Source organism: Struthio camelus, chromosome 10 (genome assembly GCF_040807025.1).
Source record: "Struthio camelus isolate bStrCam1 chromosome 10, bStrCam1.hap1, whole genome shotgun sequence".
Lineage (NCBI taxonomy): Eukaryota > Metazoa > Chordata > Aves > Struthioniformes > Struthionidae > Struthio > Struthio camelus.
Genome location: NC_090951.1, coordinates 25,170,007 through 25,175,953, shown reverse-complemented (window position 1 = coordinate 25,175,953; position 5,947 = coordinate 25,170,007). Strand labels below are relative to the sequence as shown.

The 5,947-nt window shown below is 61.3% G+C and overlaps 2 non-coding genes across 2 annotated transcripts; both read left to right on the top strand.

Annotated features, from left to right (window-relative positions):
- Window positions 1-3,600: 3,600 nt before the first annotated feature.
- Window positions 3,601-3,674, top strand: TRNAN-GUU (transfer RNA asparagine (anticodon GUU)). Its single transcript has one exon. It is a non-coding gene; the product is annotated as a tRNA-Asn (tRNA).
- A 1,251-nt stretch (window positions 3,675-4,925) lies between these two features.
- Window positions 4,926-4,997, top strand: TRNAH-GUG (transfer RNA histidin (anticodon GUG)). Its single transcript has one exon. It is a non-coding gene; the product is annotated as a tRNA-His (tRNA).
- The last annotated feature ends 950 nt before the right edge of the window (window positions 4,998-5,947 follow it).

Sequence of the window (5,947 nt, the reverse complement as noted above, 5' to 3'; positions counted from 1 at the left end):
CCTTTCAGGTGGGCATGCCTGAAAGGCATACCCGCCCGCTAGGGAAACGGGGACTAGCTTTCCACGCCAGTGAGAGGACGGTGCCGTGCCCACAGGAGTCGCCCAGGCTCAGGGCAGCCCCAGGTGTCTCCCCTGCAGGAGTCCCGGCTGCCAAACTCACCGCTGGGCCACCAAGGGACGTGCAGACTGGTCTCTCGTGGCACCCACTAGCCCTGTCCAGCCCTGCCCCACAGAGCCCAGCCTTTCCATAGCTCTTCTCCTAGCTGATATGCTCTACAGCAGTCAGGAAATACCTCCTGCAAGCCTTACCGCAGCGGCTGAGATTCCTGAGCGTTGGGAACACGTCTGGCCACAGGTTCTCCATCTTTGCGCCCCCTCACGCTCAATGAGGCCCTGTAGCAGGAGGGGGAGGAGGAAACTTCTCCTCCTCCTCCTTTGCACTTCCCCAGGCAGGCTCCAGCAGTGTTGCGTGGCCTGCCTTCGCCCTCTCGTTGCGCTGCAAAGCAGCTCCTCCAGAGAAGAGCGGTGGCGAGAGCAGCACCCGAAAGCTGGGCTTGCCCAGGCCTCGCAGGGAAGTGCAGGGAGGGGCCCCGTGGCGGGAGGGGAGCTGTGGCTGTGATGCGGCATGTCCCACTGTGACCCCCGCCCGCGTCACCAAGAGGCTGCCAGGCCTCCCGCGACACCCTCCCCCAGACCCTGCCAGGCTTTGCCCACCTCAGCCAAGGGCAGCTGCGCTGGCTGTTTTGGGGTGCTGCCCCCACCCCACGCCGTGGCGCAGCGAGAGCCATGGCGGGGGCGGGGAGGGGGAGCTCACCAGTGTGGTGGCCCCAGATGGGGACGCTGCGCTGCCATTGCTGGCCGCAGGGGCTGTGCTGAGCTCTGCCCTGAAGGAAGGAAGGAAGGGATAAAGGAAGGAAGGAATAAAGAGGAGCCTCGGCAAAGCAAGGGCTGGTGCTGGTTAGGTATACCACAGCCTCTCTGGGTTCTGGAGTCTGGAGTCTGCCTGGGCTCTGGAGTCTGGCTCCGTCTTCTTTACTCCCCCCATCACGTATTTAGACACACTGACAAGAGCCCCTCTGGGCCTTTGCGTCTCCCGCCTAAACAATCCCAGCTCTCTCAGCCTCTGCTCGTGTGACGGATGCTTCAATCCCTCAAGCCTCTCGGAGGCCTTTTGCTGGACTCGCTCCGGCATGGCCATGTCTTTCTTGTACTGGGCCCAGCGCTTGTGGTACAGGTCTCTCGCTGGCACCTGCTGGACGGCTGCTTGACCTTCCCTCATCACGACTCTAGGTGGAACTAGAGCTCCAAGCGCCCTGTGCTCAGGAATGGCTGACAGAGCTCGCTGGAGCCTGTTAGAGCTTGCGAGAGGTCACAGCCTCCTTTGGCTCAAACTGCTGCACCTGTGTGCTGCCTCGGTGAGCTGTGCTCTCAGCAACGGCTACTTCCTTTCCCCCCGGGCACTGTCCAAGAGTCCGCCAGGACCGTCTCCAAACCGTGCCAAAGGCCGTGCGAATGCAAAATCGGGTCTGGGAGCGTTAAGCGCCACCCCTTGTGCACCAACATCTCGCTGCACTGAGGAACACCTGTGCCATGGCTGAGTGTGGGGGGCAGGTGGGCTTGTTTCCAGGGCTTTTTTCAAAGTGACCGGAGTTGTCCAGGACGTAACAGAACCAAGGGCTGGCTCAGGCTGTGACTATCAGCAGGGCCTAAGCACTGGTTGTTATTGCGAGTCCCCTGTGGCGTAGCAGCAGGACGCGACACCTGGGTGCTGTCAGGGCCCTGAGGGCCTCAGTGGCCCTGACCAGCAATGCTCCACACACCCTGCCCATGGGCCCAGGAGCCCATTTCAGCTCCTCCCTGGGCCTTCTGGCCCCGTCTGCACCAGGAAGCATGGGAAGGGTCTCTCATTGGCATGTGCAGAGCAAAGCTTCACTGCAGAGTCGCCTGCTCCTGCCTCTGTGGGACTGGGTAGTGCAGGGATCTTAGGACTGAAAGACAAGGCAGCTCCTGCGGCAGGTGAGTCACGTCCCGCAGACCCAGAGACCTTTTCTCTGTCACCCAGCGCCTCCCAGGAGCCCTAAGGAAAGGGTATTCTGCAAGGGGATTTGGCAGAAGACAGGGCTGCCCTGGAGCTGGCTGCACAGGCAAGCCCAGGATGGCTGTTGTTGCAACAGAGGAAACGCCCTGTTCCTCGTGCCTGCTCAGAGCTCCTGTGCATCTGATAGGGTCCCCTTCCTTCCACGCTGCCCCCCAGGTGAAAGGCCTCGCTTGCTGTGGCAATAGGGTTAGCCCTAAGCCTAAGCCTAACCCTAAGCCTTTCCCTGGCTGGGAATCGAACCCAGGCCGCGGCAGTGAGAGTGCCGAATCCTGACCACTAGACCACCAGGGAGGAGAGGCCCAGCCTGCCTGTGCACCCACTGGTGGGCACCAGCCCTGCCCTGCAGGGGACCAACCCCTCCAACCACAGCCCCCCACAGCCGGTCAGGAAGACAAATTGCCGTGGCAGCCCGAGCCTTCCCAGGCAACTCTGCAGGCATTCCTCCTTCTTTCTGAGAACGAGACCCTCAACCAGAGCCTCTGGGCAGCAGGCACCCTGCAGCGGGAAGGCCCAGGGAGTGCAAGGTGGCGGTCGGCGGGGAGGCTGGTCACCGCTGGACACAGGTTTGCGCCGTGTGCTATTGGCAGCGTGGTTGAGGCAAGGGGGCCCTGGGGGCCCTTTCTGCACAGTCTAATGCCCTTTTGTGCTGCTGAGATGGCCCCGGCTCTAGTCACGACACGCTGCCAGGAGGACACAACCAGTCCAGCTTCATAGCTCCTAACAGCTTGGCAAAATCACCCTCCTGCATTAAATTCAGCTGCAGCTCTCAGAAGTGTGCCTCTGCGGGACAAAACTGCCCGTCTTTCCATGTCAAGCCAAGAGGGCTCACACATTGCTGCGCTCATAGAGCAGCTGGCTCCCTGGGAGGGGAGTCTGTCCTCTGCCAGGGTCAGTCGATGCCCACGCAGAGAGGAAACCACCGTGTGCCTCACTCAAATGCCTGCTCTGAAGCAACCCCTGCGCCAAGCTCTTCTTATTCCGGAAGTCTCTGAGAAACGGTCCGGAGGGCGCTGACAGGGTCCGATGGTGCTGGGGCTCACAGGAAGCCTAGACACCACTCAGCACCTATGGGCAGTGGACCCCAGGTGCTCAGGGCCCATCCAGGAGAGGAGCCTCCAGCTGCTGGCACCACTGCTACACCTTGCTCTGGGCAGGGGTGGCCAGAGGGAGCGGAGCAAATCCCTTGCCCTGAGTCCACCTCAGCCAGGTCAGCAGTGCTGTGTGCGTGGCTACTGTCCTGCCTCCAGCACCAGGAGCAGAGCAGGCGGGCGGGCACGGGAGAGAGCTGCACCCACCAGCTCTCTCTTGACGCACAGCGTGTGGGAAAGCGATGCTGGAAGAGACTGAGAAAAGGCCTCTCCTCAAGCCGCCTCCACCGCGTGGTGCGTGCACGTGCCCTCCAAGGACATGGCCCAAGATCAGGGGCATTGCCAGTCCCTCAGCACCGAGGTGTGTCATGGCACAGACGGGCGCATCACTGAGACAGCCCTTGGTCGGGGGGGGTCTCTGTGGCGCAATGGGCGAGCGCGCTCGGCTGTTAACCGAGAGGCTGGTGGTTCGAGCCCACCCAGGGACGGCCTCCTTTTGGCGGCACACGTGGGCTTGCCGGCAGGGACCCGCTGCCGTGGAAAGTCCCTGAGCAGAAAATCACAGCTGGGCACAAATCACAGCAGCCTGAGACAACAAAACCCGACAGCACGGGCTTCAAACCCACCTCTCCAAGAAACCGGAGCCAAAATCCAGCTCCTTGCACCACTCACCTATACCCACCAGACTGCAACACTCCTGTCCTGGTGCATGGGTTGGGCTGGGGGAAGTCTGGATTGCCTCTCGCCAGGGGACCGATGCCCCTTCCGGCTGTCCTTGCAGCACAGTGCGAAGCGTGAGCACGCTCTTGCTGCAGGTGGCAGCCAGCAGTGGGAGCGGGCTGCTTTCCGAGGGCAGGCAAGCAGGCTGCGAGGGACATAGCAAGGCCAGTGAGGCAGGGACCTCCCTGGCAGGGCACAGGCCCTCAGCACCCGAGCAAGAAGGGAGAGCTGGTTGAGTGTCAGGAACGAGGGCCAGGCACAGAGCAGTGGTTGCCAGCCAAGTCCAAAGTGCTGAGACGGGTCTGAGGCCAAGCTCTGGAGCCCGGTCAGCCAGGGAAGGGCAGGGTCAGCGAGGTGCATGGCGGCCAGGGCCGGGCATGGCTGCAACGTAGCTCAGGCGAGGAGCAGCTCCCTTCTGCTGAGCCACCTCCGCCACCCAGCGCAGCACTCCTGCAGCTGCAACCTCTCGCCAGGACCTCTCCCAGCAGCAGGAGCAGAGCAAGTGGGGAAAGGACCGTCGCTCTTTGTGGAGGTGCGCCCACAGGCTCACACTGCACCCCAGGGTGCGTGGTGGAGGGGACACTTGAGCAGAAAGAGCCAGGGCTGGGCACGGAGCAGTTCGTATCCCCTGTGCTATGCACCTGCCTTCCCCCCTACACCACCCTCTGTCCAGCTGGCTACGCGGGGCCGCTCTTTGCAGAGTTGTCCTTTCCTCATCGCCAGCCCCTGGACATGCCCCGTAACTTCCTTCAGTCCAGTTCTTTGCCATCCCCAAGAACTGAGACTTCTGAAAAGGTGAATCTAGAGCGTGAGTTTGCCTCCCCTCTCCCAGGGAGGCACATGAGGGCTTGCGCTGTTCGGGTGCTGCTCTGCAAGGACACAGACTCGCATTTTCTGACTTCTCCCTGCTAGCCTGCCGTCACCTGACAGCTCTGGCTGCTCCGCAGGAGGGCAGAAGGCAGGAGGGCAGGAGGCAGGAGGGACAAATGGCCCGAGGAGGAAAGGCAATCACATGGGCAGCTGTGATCGTATAGTGGTTAGTACTCTGCGTTGTGGCCGCAGCAACCTCGGTTCGAATCCGAGTCACAGCAATGGTTTTGCAAAGCCCGCCGGGTGAAAAGGAGAGTTGGAAAAGACACGGGAGGCACCTGCAAGGGTGGGCCAAGGGGTTTGTTTCCAAAGATGCCATGGCCTAGGAAGCTCTTCTGTGCTCTCTGTTCCAAACATTCAGTGGGCTCGTGCCTAAAATGATTTCCTGGTTTCTAGTGATCGTGCAGTGTCTTCTGCTGGGGGGCTGCCGTGACAGCTACCCCTGCTTCTGGGAAAGCAGTCAAGCTTCTCCATTCTCCAGGCCAAGCTTGAGAACTGAGAGAGTCTGCCTGGAAAGTGCCCAGCTTTTCACCTTTCCTTTCCCTTGCCCTTGCTCTCCGTGTTGCAGTCAGGGCACTCTCAGCTCCACACACAAACTGCCCCGCAGCCCCAGCCCACCCGCAACTGCCATCCCACGCCATAGAGACCCCCAACACAAGTAGCTCTTCCCTGGGAGAAAGAAGTCGCTTTTTTTTTTTCTTCAGGGGGAGTGTGTGACTTTTCTGAGGTTATGCCACCTTGCTGGAAGTCTTAAGTCCTGTTCCGGCCAAGCTGTAAGCTGGCTGTGGGAAAGAAACCCTCCCTGGAAAGGCAGAGCTGCCTTTCTCCCTTGCCTGCTGCAGAGTGAGAGGCGCTGTGAGGCAGCAGCTTTTGCCTGCAGCTCCACCGCAGTGCTCGCGTGTAGAGAGCCAGAAGTGCTTCCTCCTGGCCTGGCTGCAGGGGGAAAGGCTGGCTAGGAAGGCTCTGCCACAGTGAGGCTGGGCAGCTGGTGCTGGGAGAGTGTCCGCCTGGAGGGCAAATGCTGAAGAGCAAAGGAAAATGTTAGCATCTGCGCCCTGAGTGGGGTCTGGATCCTCTGCGGAAGAGAAGGGAGGAGAGCCCAGCTCTGCCTCCGGGGCCCCAAACCGAGTGCTATGCGGGCAGAGCCCAGGTCAAGCCTGGAACGGCCCCG